At 32.7% G+C, this 21,332-nt stretch overlaps 2 long non-coding RNA genes across 2 annotated transcripts; both read left to right on the forward strand.

Annotated features, from left to right (window-relative positions):
• The first annotated feature begins 13,359 nt into the window (after positions 1-13,359).
• Positions 13,360-14,656, forward strand: LOC145568829 (uncharacterized). Its single transcript, XR_014095973.1, has 3 exons — positions 13,360-13,501; positions 13,693-13,801; positions 14,634-14,656. It is a non-coding gene; the product is annotated as an uncharacterized LOC145568829 (long non-coding RNA).
• A 393-nt stretch (positions 14,657-15,049) lies between these two features.
• LOC145568830 (uncharacterized) lies at positions 15,050-17,936 on the forward strand. The gene is made up of 4 exons (XR_014095974.1): positions 15,050-15,253; positions 15,723-15,832; positions 16,831-17,033; positions 17,552-17,936. It is a non-coding gene; the product is annotated as an uncharacterized LOC145568830 (long non-coding RNA).
• Positions 17,937-21,332: the final 3,396 nt, after the last annotated feature.

The following is a 21,332-nucleotide window of genomic DNA, read 5'->3' on the forward strand; positions in this document are numbered from 1 at the left end:
TTTCGACTATTATTTCATTCATTTTAATTAATCTGTCTTTTTTATTTTTTTGGATATTTTTTTTAATTTTTCATTTCTTTTGATATCTTTCTTGTTTTCGCTTTTTTCTATGCTAATGAGTTTGGATATAATTTTAATTATGGCTTTCCTCCCTCGTCAATATTTTATGGTCTCGTTTGATTGCATATAAAAATTAGGAAATTTTACAAAAAAACACCTTTTATAAGCAATTTTTTGTAAGAAACCATCTTATTAATTTTTTTTTTTGGCAATGACACACCTTAATCAAATTTTTTTTGTAAATCAATACCTTTAAGCCGGAAAATGAGGTTTGACCCCATTTTCCGGCGTTGACTACCCCAATCCACCCGCGAAACCACCTCTCTCCCCAGCCCCACCCACGAAACCATCTCCCTCCCCAACTCCACCCTCAAAACCACCCTTTAACGGTGTTGACCACCCTAAACACACCCCTTTAACGGTGTTGACCACCCTAAACACACCCCTTTAACGACTTTGACCATCATAAACCATCTTCTATAGCCCTAGCCACCCTTCTCCCCTCTACTGTCAACGCCGCCAACCCTAGCCGCACTCTCCCAACCCTAAATTAACACTCGAACCACCCTAAATCCAGATTTTGCGAGGTGGTGGAAAGAAGGGAGCTTGATTTCGTTGGTGGGGATGAGGAGGGGAGGCGGTTTCGTAGGTGGAGCTAAGGAGGGGGTTATTTTGTGAATTGGGCTGGGGAGGGGGAGGTTTCGTGGGTGGGGTTGGGGTAGACGCCGAAAAATAGGATTTAACCCCATTTTCCGGCATAAAGGTATGGTTTTGCAACACGTGGCAATATATCATAAAAAATTCGTTCAAATAAAAATATTTCGTGGTTAAAAAAAATCTTAATTTAAAATTTGGATTACATATTTTAAATACTTAACTAAACCTATATGAATTAAGGTTGAGTAACTAAAAGAAATGAAATTAATTTTATAATCATATTATTGTTAAAGTATACACATATAAGTTGGCAATTAATTCCTCAAAAAAAAAAAAAAAAAAAAAAAAGTTGGCACTTGAAATTTTAGAATTTATGAAAATGAATAACTCCTTTTAATACAACTTTATTGTTATAAGATTTGTTGTTGGAGTGATGGTTAAAGTATAATTTTAATGAATATGAGGTCATGAGTTCAAATACCAATGCTAATAAATTATAATTTTTTTTGTAGAAACATTGGTAATTAGTAATTAATAGTAGGTGACATGGCAACACGTGGCAAGATAACAATGCTTGCCATTGAGTTTTAATATTGATATATTGATTGGTGATGATTGATTGATTGATATTGATTAATAATAGGTATTATGACGGTTTCAAAAAAAGTAATAGGTATTACGACAAATATCAAATAAGGGATTACCTTGATGGATAAGGAGTTACCATTATGGGAAAAATGTAAGAACTCTTGCAAACAAGTGGAGTTAATCTTTTATAATTATATATATATATATACTTATTCCACGTGCCACCTTTTTCACGTTTGACATGTCAGCAATATGCGCCACATGTCATTATAAACATGACATGTCACTTTCACATGTATTAGGTTTGCATCTAAAAAATGCTTATAACAAGACTTGAACTCAAGACCAACAAGTCTTAGTTAAGAGTCTTACCATCTTTGCCATTTATTAAATGTGTTTTTTTATCCAACAAAATTATAGTTAACTTACATAAGTTAATTTGTGTCTTATTATACTATTTGTTTCCATTATGTAATGATTGAGTATGACAAATAAAAAATGTTTATAGCAAGACTTAAACTCGAAACCAACAAGTCTTACTGTCTAAACAGTTGAATTTGATTAGCAAATTAAACAATTACAAACTAGCAACCCGAGGCATCGCCCGGGCCACACATAAGTTATCTTATATATAATTGCAGAGTCAATTCACCACAGCCCTTCAAATCCCCAAAACTCAAATCTCAAATCTTATATATTAAAAAGCGTTCTTAAAACGAAATATGTGTCACGTGACACCCTTCACATGTATTAGATATATGCCACATCACCTTTCACAAGTATTATATGCCACATCATCCATCATACTATAAACATGTTTTAATGCAATAAAAATGTTTATTACAAGGTTTGAACACAAGACCAATAAGAAATAATCCAATGTTCTAACCATCTTTGCTATATTTTAATTATGTTTCATATTCAATTAAAATATACTAAATACTTTGTATTAAACACCAATTTGAGAGAACTAATTTAGTTACATAGCTATTATTGTTCACTTTTAATTTAATTATATAGTTTATATATTATAGGTCAAATAATATTGTTAATATTCAAATAAAATCCGGTGCATCGCGCGGGGTACACACTAGTTATTATTAAAACTCATGGCAATACATGTTATGTTGCCATGTGTCAATGGCAATATATGGTATGCCATGTGTCACATTCTCTTAACCAATGACATGACACTGAGTAATATGTATAGTCACATATATTTACTTATACAATTCTTAAAAACCAAAGCAACTAATTACTATTTAGATTAATGCTTTTAATAAATAAAAAATGAGATAAAACGTTTTACTCCGTAACTTTTAAGCTATCTATAAAAAACATCTCAACATTAAATGGTCATAATTATTAAGTAAAAAATCATTTTAGTTTTGGTAATACTTTGTAATTAATATGAAACTGATTATTAATATGGTTGGAAAACCCACAACCACTAATTGTGTAACATAATTACATCATAATTATTTATTATGATATGAAAAAAAATTTGTCTTTAATGTGACTCTTTGCAAATATTTTACTGTATCATAATTAGTTGCAATGAAATTGAAATGATCATGATTTTATCTTTAATTTTATATTACATTAGATAACTCGAGGCATCGCTCGGGCCAACAACTAATTTTGACTATTAAAAGTTATAATGAGAACCTAATGAATAATGAGAATTGAGAACTTATGAGAATCGTAGGATTTAAATGAAATGAGTGGATGAGATATAATCTCAAGCTATTTCAAAATCTTCTAATCAACTCCTTTCTCTCTCTACTTTTAAAAAAATAATTTCTCCCTCTACTTCCCAACAAAAGTAACGTTTAATGCCTTTGCTCCCTCAATTTTGTTCAAATTACTTCAATTTTAGATTTTGCTATGATTGTTCTAGAGATTTGAAGGCTAATTTTTTGATATGTGGTGAATTTACTACAAATTTCACTGAAAAATTCCTACACAAATCTACAAATTCGAGCACAAAAATAGGTATGATTAGATTAATCTAAAAATTGAAATTTCTCAGGTTTTTAAGTAGTTTTCTGATAAAATAATTTGATGTTGTTTGATAATTTGATGCAAAGTGACGACGTACATTTCTAAATTTAATGTTATTAGTAATATTTTCGAGGTTATGCAATCAAATTTAATTTCTGTGAAATTTGGTGAGTATGCGAACAAATTTATGTGAATTGAGTGAATTTTTGTTTTTGAGGTTGGTTATTGTAGTGCATTGATGACAGGGAGTTTTGAGGTTTAGAGGAAGCTAGGAGAGAAGGAGATAGCTGCTTGTGGACTGCTTTTTGTTGTTGTGGTGTAGGTTAGCGTCAGGTTTGGGGCGTGGTCCATAAGCAAGATTGATGAGAGGAGATTGTGAAGTGTTGTGTAGGTTGAATTTGTATTCTAGAATCTAAATAATTTTAAGCGGCCTTAAATATAATTCCACTAAAAGTAAACTAAATATCTTTGAAAGTAGACTAAATTGCTCCCAATGTAGATAATCAAGTAGTTTAGGAAAAATTGGCCGCAACAACACCAATTATGATAAAGGTACATGTAGCATCACAACCTTTTAAGGGTGCGAACTACATCACAAATTATGTAAATGGGTGCACATATTAGCATAAATGACACTAATGAACTAAGGTTCCATGGAAAAAAAAGTGGAATATTCATTATTTTATAATTGTTTAAACATTTTTTAAACTTACATGATTTTCCATCATGCATGACTAAATTAGCCTTCCCTTCTATTTTTTTCTTCTTCCATTTAAGCATTTCTTATCCTCCACTATTTAAGCGGATTCCTTCAAAAAAAAATTGTGTATTATTTTCCTTCACTTGCTTCTTCAATTACTTTTTTCTAATATCGATCTCACATGATTGACTTAGTTTCCTTTCGCTCTCCATTTAGTCATATACTAAATTGATGAATAAATAAATAAAAATCATTTGAAAACCTTTATTCTACCAGAGTTCGGGATACATAAGTAACTTTCTAATACCAAACCCCACAAAATAATTCAAAATACTTAATTCAAACAACAATTTTAGAATTGGGTTTTACGATATATATGCCAAATTGATTTTCTGGTTTTTGATGTACTACACTTTAATTGTGGAGGTTGAGAGAATAATTTAAAGGGAAAAAAATTAGTTATAATGGAAGAGGAAACTAAGTCAACCACATGAGATGTAAAAAAAAAAAGTAATTGAAGAAACAAACGATAGAAAATAATGGCGAAAACTTTCTAAAATAATTCAATTTAGCGGAGGAAATTGAATAGTGTTTAAAGTAAAACAATTAAAGGAAGAGAAGACTACTTAGTTACATGAGATGGAAAATTAAGTAGAATGAATTTAACAAAAATATATATAAATAAAAAAGCATTAAAAATATTTAAGATTCCACTTTCTGAAAAAATCTAAGCTATGCCAATGTCATTTATGTTGTTATGTGCACCCAAGTGCATAGTTTGTGATGTTGTGTGCATCCTTAAAAGGTTGTGCTGCTACACACTCCTTCGTCATAGTTGGTGTTGTTGCGGCCAATTTTTCCAATAGTTTATGGTTGAGGAATTTTTTTTCCTTTTGTAACAAGTAGATAGATTTGTGAAAAGAGTAAGTTAATTAGAATTATAAGTATATTTAATCCACTTGTATAATTTTAGGCTTGCATAGGGGTTGGGGTTCTTATTAATTAAAGTTAAAAGTATATTGAAATGACTTCAATTGTAAGAAATTTTGATCCTCTTGGGTTGAATTCTCAATGTTAAGCATCCTCATCAGCTTTCTTATATCTCAAATATATCTTTAATTTGCTTTAACTTGCTGCAGCTGTCCAAGAGCTCTATATATGTTGCTATCTCATTTTCTTATGTTAGAAATGCATTTACTACCTTCTTGCATATTGTTTCTAATGGCAAATACATTTGCTTCTTTTGTCTTGTGGTAACCTTGTGTTTCTGAATTTCTACTTTGTCAACATTATTAACATTTGATCAAATCTCTATTTTAACAACATTCTTCTCATATGAGATTAAATGCATATGTTTTTCCCATGTTCCTCATTCAAGCTTGCCGATAAGATAGTATTTTTACAAAGAATGTGCTACTATTAAAATTGATGTTGATAAGCCTGAAATTGATGATGGTTGTTTGAATGGTAAACTTGACTTGAATTGTGTTGCTCCTAATGCTCTAGACTCTTAATCAGATGAAAAATGTTTGATTTATCCGGATTCTGATGCAGTTTTGTGTAAAAGTAAATAAGAGATAATCTAAAGTGAATAAAAAAACCTTAAAGTAAACCTATTAGCTCAAATGGTAGAGAACTATGCATATAGGTGTAAGTTCGATTCCTACATATGTTATCTGTAAAAGTAAATACAAAATAAAGTTATTTAAAATATCTTTGAAGTAAATCTAAGTAACAAAAAGAGTAAATCAAATTAGCTCTAAAGTATACGAAGAATAAATTAGCTTGAAATGTTAAATGACTATGCAAACATTGGTTATAGCACAAAATCTTTGAGTCATTATTGACTTTTTATGTCCTAACAAGATAAGTTAATTGTTAAAAACTAAATATAGAGTTCAATGTAAAGGGTTTTAAGTTAAAAAATAAATAAAACAATATCTAAAGTAATAAAAAAAAAAAGTAGAAACCTAATTAAACAAACAATTAAATTTTATTATAAAGCCTACCCTTCACATACATAACTAAACTTACGTGGGATTCGAACCCAAATCTTTTATCTACCTATTGAGCTAGTAGGCTTATATATTTAACATTAAAGTAATAAAATATTACTCTAGAGTAATCAAAAGAATCAAAAGTAAATAAAAAAAAATCTATGCCCCAATTTATAATTATGAATGTATATGGAGGAGGGGCTAGGGAGGGAAGTTAATGGGCGTTAGAACGGCCGCATATTCCACACTCAATCAAACACGTTTATAAGCAAACACCTCACAAACCAAGCACAATGACAAGTAAGAGTTCGGTCCACAATGATCGGGATATAATCGCTAAAGATCTTAACACTCAAGCTAATTCGAAGTCTTTTGATGATTGGGGGTTTGTCAAGTAGACAAACAAACTACTTTTCTAAATCAAGTAATTAAAAGCACTAGGGAATGGGATTCACTCAACCATGGCACAATTAGACATATTGGGTGTAAAAGAGACAAGAGATAGCAAGGACTATATGTAAGACCAACCTCATACAATTAGGAAAACAAATTACACTCCTAAACTTAGATCCCTCATTAGTTTAGAAATAGGAGATACATAATCAAATTGCATTAAGTAATGACATACTTAATCTACATTTCCATGTCAAACTAAGCATAACATGTCATCAAGCTCCAAATTCAAGGGTAGCTAATCCTATCATGAAGAACTAACTTCTCCAAAGTTTACTTAATTAACCATTAGGTTGAGTTTCACCCAACCCAAGGACGAATCTAGAATTTATTTATAGATCGGGCCAAAGTTATAAAGTATTTCAATTAATAAAGCTATAAAGGAATATGAGTTCAAGAAGTCCACACGAAAAAAAAAAGAAATGTGCAAACAAGGGGAATTGAACCCCTGACCTTCCAAATCTATGCATTAAGTAACTAACCAACTAAACCAACTATATAACTTATATACTGTAACACTCTAATAATTCCCTCTTTAAACATGTAAATACCTTTAATAAAATCCAAGAGAATTACTGATGTGCTACCGCCACATGTTCAAACATCAAGGCTAATTCAGAATTTAGAAGTGGAAAAACTAACTCAATTAAAAATAAGTTTCAAAACCAACGATCAAAACCAAACTAAGTTTTGCAACTTGGAACCATTAAGGCCCTTATTCAAAACCCAAAATAATAAAAGTGATAGGTAAATGAAACCGAGTCTAAATAGATTCAAAAGTAAGAAATAAAGTAAACTGTGAATGGTAACCAACATTCCACTCAAAATCCCACCACCTTGATGTAAGTTCTGAACATGTAAAAACCTGTGATTAATCTGCTCCCCAATATTACAAGTGTAAAAATTGGATCGTCACAGGGTCATTGAAAGGCGAAGGCCATGACCAAAGAAAGACACACAAAAGCACGCAATCAGCAAAGCTAAGTACATACAAGCTACGAAATATAATAAAAATTCCCTAGCATGCTACTAATATTCAATCATCAAATACAACTTAATTATAGACTCGAACACATGACTCAACTGTTTACAAAAACTAAGACCTCACTAATTAATAATAGATAAATCATTTCATTTTATTCATCGGATTAAGCAAAAGACAAGGTTGTCCATCCCATGCTCCATTTGGAACATCAATAAAAGAAAAACCCCATGCCTTATTTCGAAAACATCAATAAAACATCCAACGACCACGGGCGCGACTCTGTGACCGTAGCTAGTATGAGATCTCATCTAACTCCTAGTTTTTGAAAAGTTGAAATAAGAGACTCGTAGATCAGACGGCCTTTAGAAAAGTGCACGGCTAATACCTCTTGTACCCTAACCCCTGATTGTCAATACTTTAGATGTGCATAAATCCAGAGTTTTATTGCTCATCCATCTTACACTTTACGTGATTTACAAGTTTAGAATTGGTGATGACTCATATGCAAAACAATATAATCAATCACATATCACATCATTCCAAGCAATCCAAATTTCCAATTCAATTCTTGATTTATTAGTGGCAAACAATATTTAGTATTGAATCCTTTAACTACCTCGGTGTATAAACACCTCAAGTGCATAGGGCACTTCAAATCCCGAACCTCGTCTTAAAAGACTTTAATAAACTCCCTCTACTCAAATCATAATTAATTCATGAAAGAGTATTAAAAATTAACCTCATGGAACCATTATCAAAATTAATTCCACTTATAGACAACTAAGAATCCATAACCTTTATTAATCATAACATATCCAATTGATAAGACAATCACTTATACATCATCCACAACCGTAGTCATATACTTATATCTCAAACATGCCTCATACACAATATACGGAAATCACAATATATAACCAAACAATTTAGTCCAGTCTTCTCTATACATGATACTAGGTTCTTGATACATCCCTAAACATGCATCTAAAGGCAAGGTTTCGTAACTCGTACGTACCTTGTATAAACGAGTTGGTTGGCCACTTAACCAACTAGAAATCACCTTCTATAAAGTCCTCTCTTAAACCAAACAATAACATCTCAATCAATACCTAATCAATCAAATTTACAGCAATACTAACTTACTTTAAAACCTTCAAAATCCAAATCAAACAACACTTTAAAACCTTCCCTTTAATTAAAATCAAAAGCTTATATATAGTTCTTTAAATTTTCTTCAAAATACCTTAAAATACACTCTTATACATGAAATTACAGCAAGTTTAAAGTTTAATAAAAATCTGAAAATTTATTTTATACATGAAACCTCAAAATTATAGTAATCTTTGAAACTACTTACATTATATGTTAAGTTAGTAGGCTTTAAACCCAAAAATTCACCAATTCAATGCATTTAGAGGCTTCAAAAACAATATCCCAAAATCTGAAAATTTGATTAAGTAATAGAATGTATAAATACAACAATTTAAACTTGAAATATATAATTGGAATTCAATTAATTTCATAAGAACTTAATCAAACCTTCAAACTTCACAATTTAAACCCTAAAATATACACAATTAAAATTTGAAAATTTATAACATAAATAAAATATGAAATTATAAGTTTAAGCTATCAAAAATATGAATTTGATACTAAAACTATAATCTTTATACCACAAAATCAAAACCCAAAACTAATACATTAAAATTCATACAAGGTAAATAAAACAAAGGGGGAAGGAGAAGAGATAGCCACGGTGGCTAGGCTGGTGGTCCACCGGCGAGCAGGGGGCGGCAGCGCCGGAATCCGACGGGCAGGGGTGCCAGTTCAAGCAGGGAAGCAGTGAGTGAAAACTCACGTAAAGAGGAAAAAGAAAGAAAGAAAAAGAAAAGAAAGAAAAAGGAAAAAGAAAAGAAAAATAAAGGAAAAAGAAAAATAATTGAAAAATAAAGAAATAAAATAAAGAGAAGAGAATTTACTAACCTTTTTGTGTGGGGAAAATTTTGGGGATGTATGGGGTATTTATAGGAGAGAGAAAGTTGTAGGGTAAGTAGGAATATTGGGCCTCATAAAAATAATGGACCAATTAAGAAATAAAAATGAACTAGGCTTTGTTTGTTTGGACATATATTGTAGAATTGACAATTAAAAAAAATCCTTTTGTAACAAAATCGTTTATCAACCTAAAATAATTTGAAATCTATAGAATAAATTCTGGGAAAAATACAAATAAATATTATTAATAAAATAAAATTTCATTTATAAAATATTTAAAAATACGGGGGATTACATATACTTTGCACAAGATTGTTCATTTATATGTATCAAAATTTGGGCATAGGGGGGCCAAGGCCCGGGTAGGCCCCCCTAGATCCGCCTATGACCCAACCCCTAGCAAAGAGGACTACTCACAACTCATTTCAAGTGACATGCAAACCAAGATTAGGGTTCTAACTAGTTCAATAATTGGGAAAGTGATTAACAACTGATAAAACTAACATTCAACAACAAATTATCAAGAACTAAAGAGATTTAAATGACATGCAATAACAAAATAAAATAAGAAATTAAGTAGAGAAAAGTGAAGAAAGTTACTAATTGAAGCTTCAAATGTTGAGTACAAATGTTGAAATCTTGAGAATAATCTTTGAAACTTGCTACTACAATGATTAATTTGAGGATTTCTAATCTAAAATACCAAAGATGATTGTTTCAAACTAAGATAAAGTTGCTAAGAACTATGTTATTGTTGCTTGTTTTAAAATGAACTAAAGGAGTAGTATTTATACTCCCCGAATTACATAGGTTAATCCGTCAAAAGAAAACGGATTTCCAGCGAGGAGCGCCCGCTCCTTATACATGCGCGCCCGCTCCCCCGTTCTTTAAATGTTAGCAGATTTAAAACTTCCTCTCAGGATACGCGCCCGCTCCTTGTTCTTTCAACATGAGGCAAATTTGAGCAAACAGGGAGGATCCTCCGCTCCTCTTATCTTAGATTGAGGCAGAATGTTGAAGTCTTGGAGGAGCACCCGCTCCGGCTCGGGTGCACGCCCGCTCCTCACAGGTTTAGAAACATGGCAGAAATATGTGAACTTTGCAGGAGCGCCCGCTCCACTAGGAGCAGCCTCTCCCTTCATCACTTTTTGCCTCTAATCTCGATCATGAACTTCCTTGCTTTGCCTCACTTCACCATTACCTGCAAATTATGTATACAAACACACAAGGAGGGGGACAAAGCCAAAACGCAACATTTATATAAAAAAAGGGGTTAAAAAGAGGGGAAAAGATTATATAATCAGGTTAAAATCACCATAATAAGTGGTCAAATAAACCACTTGTCAGAAGTCATAGAGATTAAACTTTCTACACACATTGTAAAGAAGTATAAAAATTTAGATGCTAAGCTCTTTCCACTTGCTTCTAGCATTAAATATTTATAGGCCGTTGTAGGGAATATTTTACGCATCCCACACTTGAGCCCCACCGTGATCATACACTTAAGCATGGTGGCGTCCAAAGGGAAGGAAGCTAGAGCAAAAGAGTCACTAACAAGTTTTAGGAACTTGTAAACCGTTCACAGGGTGAAGGTTACACCCCTTCACGATCCATGAGATCGCTAACTCCATAGTGGTCCGGAACCATAACTGGATATTCAGGGATGAAGGTACAAATCCAACCTAAAAGAGATTGAACCTGCCCTAAATATAGGCCTATTCTTTATTCTTCTCATATTCATGTGCGCTTTCTGACTAACATACAATCAATATATTAATCCTAAACCTGTTTAATCTATGCTAGTTGAATATTAACGCACAAACAAATCTATTATTGGCGATCACTTGAATTAAAATCACATTAGCCTAAAAAAGATTATTAATTATCTTATTAAGCGTGATTACAAGTACAAATTCCCTTTAATCCTGCAAGAGAGGGCGTGATCAAGCAATAACCATATTATCAAGCAATAAAATACTATTGATACAACAAGCATCATCATAATAACAATCTCATCAAAGCATAATAATATTAGCAAGATCTTAGGCATGATACTAACAAGATTAATAACAAATCCTAGCATGTCACTAAGCAATAAAGATCAAAGCTTTAGCCCTAACATGATACTAACATGATAGAAGAAATAGGAAGCAACCTAATCATGATACTAGAAAGCATGCTTTCTAAAGAAATATAACAATAAAACTACTTACTTTGTTGCCTCGTATCTCATTCAATCAAAACAATACACATGTTAGTAACTTCAAGGAAAATATTAAATCAAACAATTAATAAAAATAGTTGAAATAGGGATTTGAGACCAAACCCTAAAAAATTATCAACCTTTCACGTCTAGGGCGAAGGCAACTTCGAGCTTGGCTAGGTGTGTCTAAAACTCGTGAATGCGGTATTGTGTTTATGAAAAGGCTAGGCTTGAAAAGAGGGAGAAAGAATAAGCTTTTGCTTAAAAGAGAGAAGATAGAGAGATGGTGATGATTGTTGATGATCAAGCTTGTTGATGATTTAAAAACGAAGAATATCGACCCTATTTATAGAGAAAATAGTCCGGAAACGATAGAAAATAGTTAGACTTCGAATCGGAGTAAAACTGCTTCTGTTGCGGCGCGATAGGGTCCTGTCGTTTCGCGATGGAGAATGCGTTTTCTAAAATCCGTACGGAATCCTTAATATAATTAAATTCGATTAATTAAAGTCCGTAGTTATCTTTTAAAATCAGATTTAATCTTTTTAAAACTCTTGTTTTATTCCAAATAAAATTCTTTATCTTCTAAAACTATAATTATTAATCTTAATTCCATTAGAACTTAAAATAACCTTCTAGATTATTCTAGAAGATTAAAGTCAATCCTAATGACTTTAGAAATAATAATTAACTGGCCCTCCACTAGATCATTGGGCCGTATACAAAACTTGTTTCGAGCCTAACTTAGTATTTTGGCCATAACTTCCTCATTATTCATCGAAATTGGGCATATATTATATCGTTGGAAAGCTCTTTTCGAGCCCAATCCAACTACACTACTATTGGACCCTTATCATAGACCAAACTAAATTGGACTGGACATTTTCATAAATAGAGTACATTTTCGAAAACAAAAAGGAAGTATTTTTATTTAAAACAACCGCATCACAAGGCTTTTCACACTTTCACTTTGTTCGATAATCAATGATGTGAAAGATAATCATCACTAGGTTTGGTTTTTGGGGAGACACAATCAGGTGTCTACAGCCGTCGTCGAGCCTACCAAAGATAAATCCTATCTTGGACTCACTAACTAATAGCAAGGGTAAGAAAGCTCTAACCCAAGAGAAGCGTTGAATCAACCACCGACATACTACCGTTTAAATAAGCTAAATGAAGCCGATACTGGTTTGATTTTAAGTAACTTCTACTAGTTCAAATCAACTAAAAGCTACTGGGGAGATTAACAATAATATTAAGAGGGACCTAAGGCTCGGGTTACACCACTCAACTTCATCACAACTCACAATTAACATGCATCAATCAAGGTAAATTAGGGGAAGTCATCTAAGGCACCCAACTACTTTCTTAAGCTAGAAGGATTACTTGAATCATGAATACAACCTACTCTCGTGGTTACAAAGCATAAAGCAGTGTTAAAGCATAATCACGATGACATGCACTCCCTTTATTGGAAATCCCTATTCTTATGGCATTTCAAATCAATCTTTACCTTTTCTAAAAAATGAGAACCTCCCTATCGTAGCTTAGGAACAATATTTTTCTTACTGTTGAAAATGAATAGTGATAGGACTTTTTTTTCCCTTTCAAACAGTACAACTTTACATTCAGCTCACTCATCATTTCTATTCTCAGTTCTCACACTCAAAGCTATCTTCAGTATTCTAAAGAGAGAAAATATGTCCCTTTAGTATTCTTCACCACCTTTCGCAATGATGGTGACGGGCTCAAAACCACCGACAACCCTTTCCACGATGGTTATGTTCCTTCGATTCCTCCGGTTTCGGCACCGCGGTTGCTAAGGTTACGGTTGTGGAAGATGATTTCCCGATCTCCAGGTATAATTCTCTCTCTTTTCTCTTTCTTGTTCTAATTGATCCATTAAATCAGCTTCTAAGATATGATGATTGTTTTTTATAATCATCGAAAATCATTTCTCGATTGTTTAACCATTTACATAAATTAGGGTTCTAATTGGACTTGGATTTGAAAGATCAAAATCCCTAGATTGAAATATGGTTTGTTTCAGATTTTGGATTCTTTAGAATTGTCATCGCATAAACAACAAACCGGAGAAGGAGGTGGGGTTTTGTTTTGAGGTGCTCTGAAAAGCACTTTAATGGTGCTTATGAATTCAGGTATGAATATATGTTTTTGAATTTACATTAATTTGGGGATTTTTTCTGCAATTTGTTTAGGCAAATTTTCGCTGTTTGTTATCAATCAATTAAGCTTCATGTTGTTTATATGGATATTTGTTTCTGAGTTGAGTTGCGAGTTTTTTAAAATGAAAAATTGGATTTCTAGGGTATACTATTTCTTCCCAATTTGAGAGATGCTTTGATCGGCGTTTTTTGTGTGAGAATTGTTGAGTTTTTTAATTTCTGCATTTTTTTACTGTGGTTTTGTAAAATTTTGGAGTTTAGAGTAAGAAGACAATGATGAGGTCCAACAATGGTTTGGATGCGGAAGAGATGCGAGTTTTGTAAATTTGTTGCTTGTTCTGATTTTTCCGGGTTTGTTTGCTATGGGAGCTTAGTAAGAATATGCAAGTTTGACATGTTTTAATGTTCTCTATCGTCTGCATGATAAGCTAAATTAGTGTGCTTGGTTCTTTTTTTTTTTTTTTTTGGTTAACAAGAGGAAAAAAAAAGAAAAAGAACCAAGCACATTAATTCAGCTTGGTTCTTTTAGTTTTAATTTAATTGCTTGATTTATCAGGAAGTTGAGGGGACTAAAACCTAGTGTAACTAGATAATTGACGTGGGTGAAATTAGAGCTTGGGTTTCTATGAATAAGGGGCAAGATTATAATATTTGGGCCTAAAGTTTTGTAAAAAAAAAAAATCATAAAAATCTGGAGCTTTGGATGGAAATTGCTACAGGAATACAAGATTCCAGAAAATAGCTCATTAGTATTTTTTTAGGTGGCTTTGAAGTTCAAAATTTAAGCTTAATTGTTGTTTTGCAGGATTTTGAATTTTTGTAATTCCACCCAACTGGTATCTATGGTCTTGGATGCTTAATCACTGAAGGTTGATTTTACTCATACAATATATTTGTTCTTTTTATTCTTTTGTCTAATGATTCTAAATGAACTTTGATTAATCATAACTGATCTGTAGAAGAACATTTTGTAGGTTATTCCGAAGTATATTCTTTTTCTTTGATGATACCTTTTGCAGCTGCTTATTTCTGGAATTTTTTTCTTTAGAAGTGATCTTTAATGTTAAATTTAAATTTGGATAAAATTTAAAAAGAATGAGTAGATAAACATTGGTTATGACTAGAGTAGTTGATTTCAATTGTCGTCATCCTTTGATTTGAGGTAGTTGATTCGTATATATGTAGTAATAAACTGTACATTTTATTTCCTGAATCAGAGAAAATAGAGTGACGAGACTGAGAAAGTCAAGGGCTTTTCAGCAGAGACAATAACACCCTTTAGAGAAAGACTTATGATCTTAGGACGTCTAGTGAATGAAGAAGATCTCAGTCTGAGACTCTGAATGTAGTAGAGTTGTAGAGAAGAGCTACAATGCATACAATGAGAAATCTGTCCTGTCAAGCCCTAAGCATGAGTTTTACTCGGTAAGAAAATTTCGTGTTTTCATAACTATAATATGTGCATTTATATCATATGCTATGAAAATAATGGTTTTCTAATCTCTACAAGTCGTTGGTGGTAGAAGCAAAGTTTAGGAAAAGGGTGTATGTTGTAATCTTCCTTCAATTTCAGTTAATTATTTTGGTTCATACTTTACAATCTAAGTTACTCTTGAATTTGAAAATTATTTGTTAAATTATTTGTGAATTCAGTCTTTTAGTTGTATGCTGAGCTACTACTTTTGTGGCATCTTTTCCGTTATCATAATGAGATATTTGTTCATAAAGACAAGGATTGATAGATGTTTGCATTTCCTTAACTGAATTCTACTGAATAAGGATTTATCACCATAAAACTTGAAAATTTTTCCCTCCTTTTTATGACGGCTTGACACTTCTTTTGTTTTCTTAATTTATTGGTTATAACTATTCTATCTTTGTTTGTAATATGCAGGAAAGACAAGAGCTCATAATATCTGAGCTTGTCTTGTAATGTCTTTATATATTGAATGAGGAAAAGTGGCTGCTTAAAATAGATTAAAGCTCCCAAAAACATTATATCAGGTAGCTTTTATCACATTTGTTCAATAAAAAAAGGGTAGCTTTTCTCACAAACCTTAAAATAATTGTAGTTTTACATTACACTATGATATTAGAGGGATATGGTGATTATCAGTGACTACTTGCAAAAAAAATCAAATTTGTGTTTTTCCTATGTTCTTTTTAATGCAGTATTACGTTGGACTATGAAATGATAGTGATTACCGGAGACTATCAATCACTAGGCTCTTTGTTCTTTCATTCTTGTCTCAACTTAAAGGTTCTCAAGATATCAGGCATTACCATTGCAAATTTGTAATGAAGATTAGAAGAGTGCTCATTTTTTTTTAAAGATTTTACCGAACAAATTAGTGACTGAATCGCTAATTACTCGACAAAATCTTAGTTTATCAAGCCTAGGAATCATCTCAGATAGTAATTTATTTATCATTGTAATTGTGATTCTAATTTAAAAATATTTATTGGTTATCTATTAATGATAACGTTCACATATTACCTATGTTACTCGGACTAGGGTACCCATGCCCGACACGGGTACGTGTCCAAGTGTCCGACTCAACTATTTTGTGAAGATTTTCTACGATTTCTTGTATAATTGAAACTAACACATTTGAAAATGATCTTAGGATTAATTATGACTCATTTGGGGCTCAGTTCTTAGTGTCCATTGGAGCTCATCGATTTTAGTGGTTTTGGATAGGTATTCTTCTAATTTTATGGACATAAAGTCTCTTTTTATAGCTTTTTGTGAAATTTGATGAATATATCTATTTTACTTGACTTGAATATTTGGTTTTGAAATCAGGTCGTCGTCTCTCTTCTTCTCAAATGTTTCATATTAAGCTATATGATGATGCACCTGATTGATAGTATAAGCTTATGAGTTACAGATGAGTAGATAGAAACTTACATACACTTCTAGCTAATTCTTCCATGCATTGGCTACCTTAGCTTTTTCTTTGAGCCTTACTACTTTATATTATCTTCTTTTCTATCTGCAGGCTTACCTCTACATATGTCAAGCCACAATTCACTTTAGATTATGGTGCTTGTCGTGTCATTGTTTATGGTTGGAGTGCAGCATGATCCTAGAAAGAGAATTGATTCTATAACAATGTAGTTTCAATTGAATTCTTGTGTTGTATCTTCAAATATGACAACAAATTGTACAAATCGTGGAACACTGGACATCCTTGCTAACAAGGTAACACTTTTATATTATTTCAGCAATCAATGTAAAGTATATCTATACTATTTAACTTCAAATAAGTGCAAAGAGGGTTACTAACACTACTAGGGTGAATGTAATAAGATAGTCTTTACAGTCAATCTTGAATATTATCTGCAGTTAGCTGGTACCACAAAAATTCAGTACAAAAGTCATTATCCAAACCACTAAAGCCATGAAGATTATCTGCAGTAAGCCAGTACCACATGAATTTGAAAAAATTGTACATGAAGGACATAAAGACAGCAAACTAGGATTGTATAATCTTTGTCAATATGTTAGAAACTAGAAAGTGAATTAGTAATCTGGCAGCTAGAAACTTACTAAACTGAATGTAGGGGAGGAAATTCATACGTCAAATCTTTGTTATGCTTCCTTTATTACTTTTTGTAGTTTAAAAATATTTAGCTTATTTTGTGCTATTTTTTTTTAGTTCACAATACACTGCTTTAGGTCTTGTGATACCGAATACTTACTGGTTGATTTGGTGTTAGGTTCTAGCCAAGGACGATGAAAATAACGTCACAGCATTGTACATATGGGGAAAAACAAGAATAGAACTAGGGGCAAATAAACAGATGCAGCTAGAGAAGAGTTGGTCAAATTTCGTAAATATGTTCTTGATGACGGGGTTCTTGCTTAGCATGAAAAATCTGTAGCTAGAACCAGAAGGGGCATGACAAAGCAATGCTAGGACAAGAAACTAAACCCAAGAGATCTATTGTAAAATCTTCGAGGCTGCTTGATGTGTTTAGTTTATTGCAAGCTTACTTGTACCTTTTTTTTCCTGTGTAACTAGCAATTTGCTTTTTAAAGACTGCATACGTACTGTGGTGTTCATTAAATTTACATGTAACGTTTTCTTTACCTTTTGTTTCATTTTTCTTCACATTCTGTAAAATTTATTCTCAGAGTGTCTTTGCTAAATTTTCTTAGTATTATTTTCGAAAGTTATGACATGCTATTGTCTGAGATATACTGAAGTTCAGGTACTCTACAATGCATTGTTGTAGTTACAAACTTATATTTTGCTTGGTCAAATTGTTTGAAAATCTCAAGTAATGTCTTACAAAGGTTATGCAACACTGATCTCTAGCATGGTAATTTCTATTTTCAAATGATTTTGCATGGTTTTAGCCTTTAGGCCATAATAATAAACAAGATGGACCTGAAACCATGCAAAACCATTTACATTTGTAGTTCTAAGAGGGAATAGATAAGGGTTTTACACTATTTTTAACCTTTCAAAAAATAGAAGTTTTGCTTATAACCGTGTATCACATACATATATTGTTAATACAAAATTAGTCTTAAACTTATCTAACTAAAATCAAGATACCTAAATTAAATCAACTTTATCATTTTTATTTTTACACAACTTTACTATTAATTGAAATACAGAAATTACGATAGCTTGGGGTAGTGCGCGCAACACACGCGATACAACAACTAGTTAAGCATAAGTGTAGACACCTAAATATGTCTCCCCAAAACCAAACCCAGTGATGAATACCTTTCGCGTCATTTGATTATCGAACGAAGTGAAAGTGTGGCAAGTCTAGTGATGAGGATGTTTTATTAAAATATTTCTCTTTCTGTTTCCAAAAATATTTCTTTTCTTACTCTATTTATATAAAATAGCTAGTCCAATTTAGTTGGTCCATGATAAGGGTCCAATAATAGTGTAGTTGGATTGGGCTTGAAAAGAGCTTTCCAATGATATATTATAAGCCCAATTCCGATGAATAATGAGGAGGTTATGGATTAAATTAAATTGGGTTCGACATGATTTTTACATGTAGCCCAATGATCTAGAGGAGGGCCTATTAATTATTATTCCTAAAGTTGTTAGGATTGATTTTGATCTTCTAGAAGGTTCCTTTTAATTCTAATGGAATTAGGACTGTTAATTATATTTTAAAGATGTTTTATTTAGAATAAAATATGTTAAATCTGATTTCGAAAACTGCTCGGACGTATAATTACCTGCAACCGGTGTTAAAGGTAATTACGCGTGGAAAAGCGCGTTGACTTTTGGACCAGCGTAAGACGATTGAGTCGTCGTCGGGCGCTGACCTTCGTCGCCTGGCGACGAGCCTATTGTCTGGCGCTGACTCCTGTTGTTTGCGACAGGAGGTATTTTATTCCGAATATGACTTTCTTTGATCCCGTGCTATTTTTTTCTATAAATAGGGGTTGTATCTCCCTGTCAACAATCATCTAATTCTATTCTTTCTCCCTCTTTCTGAACCTTCCCTCTTACAAAATTCCTCATTCACAAGTTCTAGACACACCTAGCCAAGTTCGAAGTTGCCTTCGCCCTAGACGTGAAAGGTTGATAATTTCTGAGGGTTTGGTCCCAAATCTCTATTTCAATTAGTTAATTTAATTGTTTGATTTTATTATTTTCCTTGAAGTTACTAACGTGTGTATTTTGTTATTAGAAAGAGATACGAGGCATCGAAGTAAGTACTTTAATTGTTTTATTGATCTTTTGATACAAAAATCATGCTTAGATTATTTTGTTGATTCTTAGTATCATGTTAGGATGTTATATTGCTTCCTAGTATCATGTTAGTATCATGTTAGTATCATGCTAGGAATAAAACTTTGATCTTTAATGTTTAGTGACATGCTAGGGTTTGTTATTAACCTTGTTAGTATCATGCCTAGGATCTTGCTATTATTATTATGCTTTGAGATTGAGAATATTATTATTATGATGATTGTTATTATGTTGCTTGATGTTAATTATTGTTATTGCTTGATCACGCCCTCTCTTGCAGGTTTAAAGGGAATTTGTACTTGTAATCACGCTTAATAAGATAATTAATAATCTTGTTTAGGCTAATATGATTATAATTCAAGTGATTGCCAATAATAGTTTTGTTTGTGCATTAATATTCAACCAACATAGATTAAACAGGTTTAGGGTTAACCTATTGGTTGTATGTTAGTCAGAAAGCGCACATGAATACAAGAAGAATAAAGTAGAGGCCTATTATTAGGGCAGGTTCTATCTCTTTTAGGTTGGATTTGTACCTTCATCCCCAAACTTCCAGTCATGGTTCCAAACCTATTGGAGTTAACGATCTCCTGGATCGTTAAGGGGTGTAACCTTCACCCTGTGAACGGTTTACAAGTTTCTAAAACTTGTTGGCGATTCTTTTGCTCTAGCTTCCTTCCCTTTGGACGCCATCATGCTTAATTGTATGATCATAGTGGGGCTCAAGTGTGGGATGCTTGAAATATTCCCTACAGTTTTTGGCGACTCCACTTGGGAGGATTTCTATTTTAATTCCTAAAATGTTTTTTGGCAATGATTTAGATTGAGTGGATGCACTCGAAAAGTTCTAAGTATTTCATGTGCGTAATTTTGATTAACATTGTGGCATATGCATAAAAAGGTTCTCATTGGAAAGACCATCCGTAATGAGTCAAAAACATAGGATTTTTACACGTAGGAATCTAGGGAAATATCTTTCACAACTAAAGTCGAAATAATGCTTCCACTACCGAGCCAGAAATCTACCTTCTTGTTTCGACTAGTTTTCTAGTACTGTTTGCTCGATTTTACTTCCTGATCGAGTTTTTTCCTATTTTCTGAAACCCATATGTGTTCTACATATGGACATAACCCTCTGGGAATTCATGCTCCATCTACCCAATCGAGCGCTCCTGGTAACGAAGGGTACATCCGAGATTGTTGAATTCACCAAACCATGGAAGCGAGTTTAACTCGCGGGGTCCCATCCATACGCGCCAACCCTTCCAAAGGTAAGGCTCCCGCGCGGTGCATTCGGATTCATAACCATGGACCCTCTTTGACTAACCCATATCCTGAACTTTAGAGAAATAGAGCCATGGTTAGGTTGCAAACTCATTGCATCATACTGTGACTACATGACTACTTGCGCATTATTTGCTGTGCATACTCTATGTGTTTTTTCTAACCGTTTGTTTGACTTGTGTATGAGTTAAATAAATAAAATAATGACTAAAAGGACTTTGCTAATTTAATTAATTGATTAATTAATAAATTGATCAAACTTGACTTAGTACGACTTTTAGTCTAATTCCTTTTGAGTAAAATACTGGAAACAGTCCCAGGTCGATGTTCCATAATGGCGCAAAGATTTGGATTGTGGCGCCATACGCTATTGTCCGGTGTCAGGCGACGATTTCGTCGTCTGGCGTTGGCTGCCAGCGTCTGGCGACGGTACTGTCGTCTGACGACAGCCTGTAATTTTGCTCGAGTCTTCACGATGTGTTAGT

The sequence above is a fragment of the Chenopodium album genome, chromosome 11, assembly GCF_948465745.1.
Source record: "Chenopodium album chromosome 11, dcCheAlbu1.1, whole genome shotgun sequence".
In the NCBI taxonomy this organism is placed as follows: Eukaryota; Viridiplantae; Streptophyta; class Magnoliopsida; order Caryophyllales; family Amaranthaceae; genus Chenopodium; species Chenopodium album.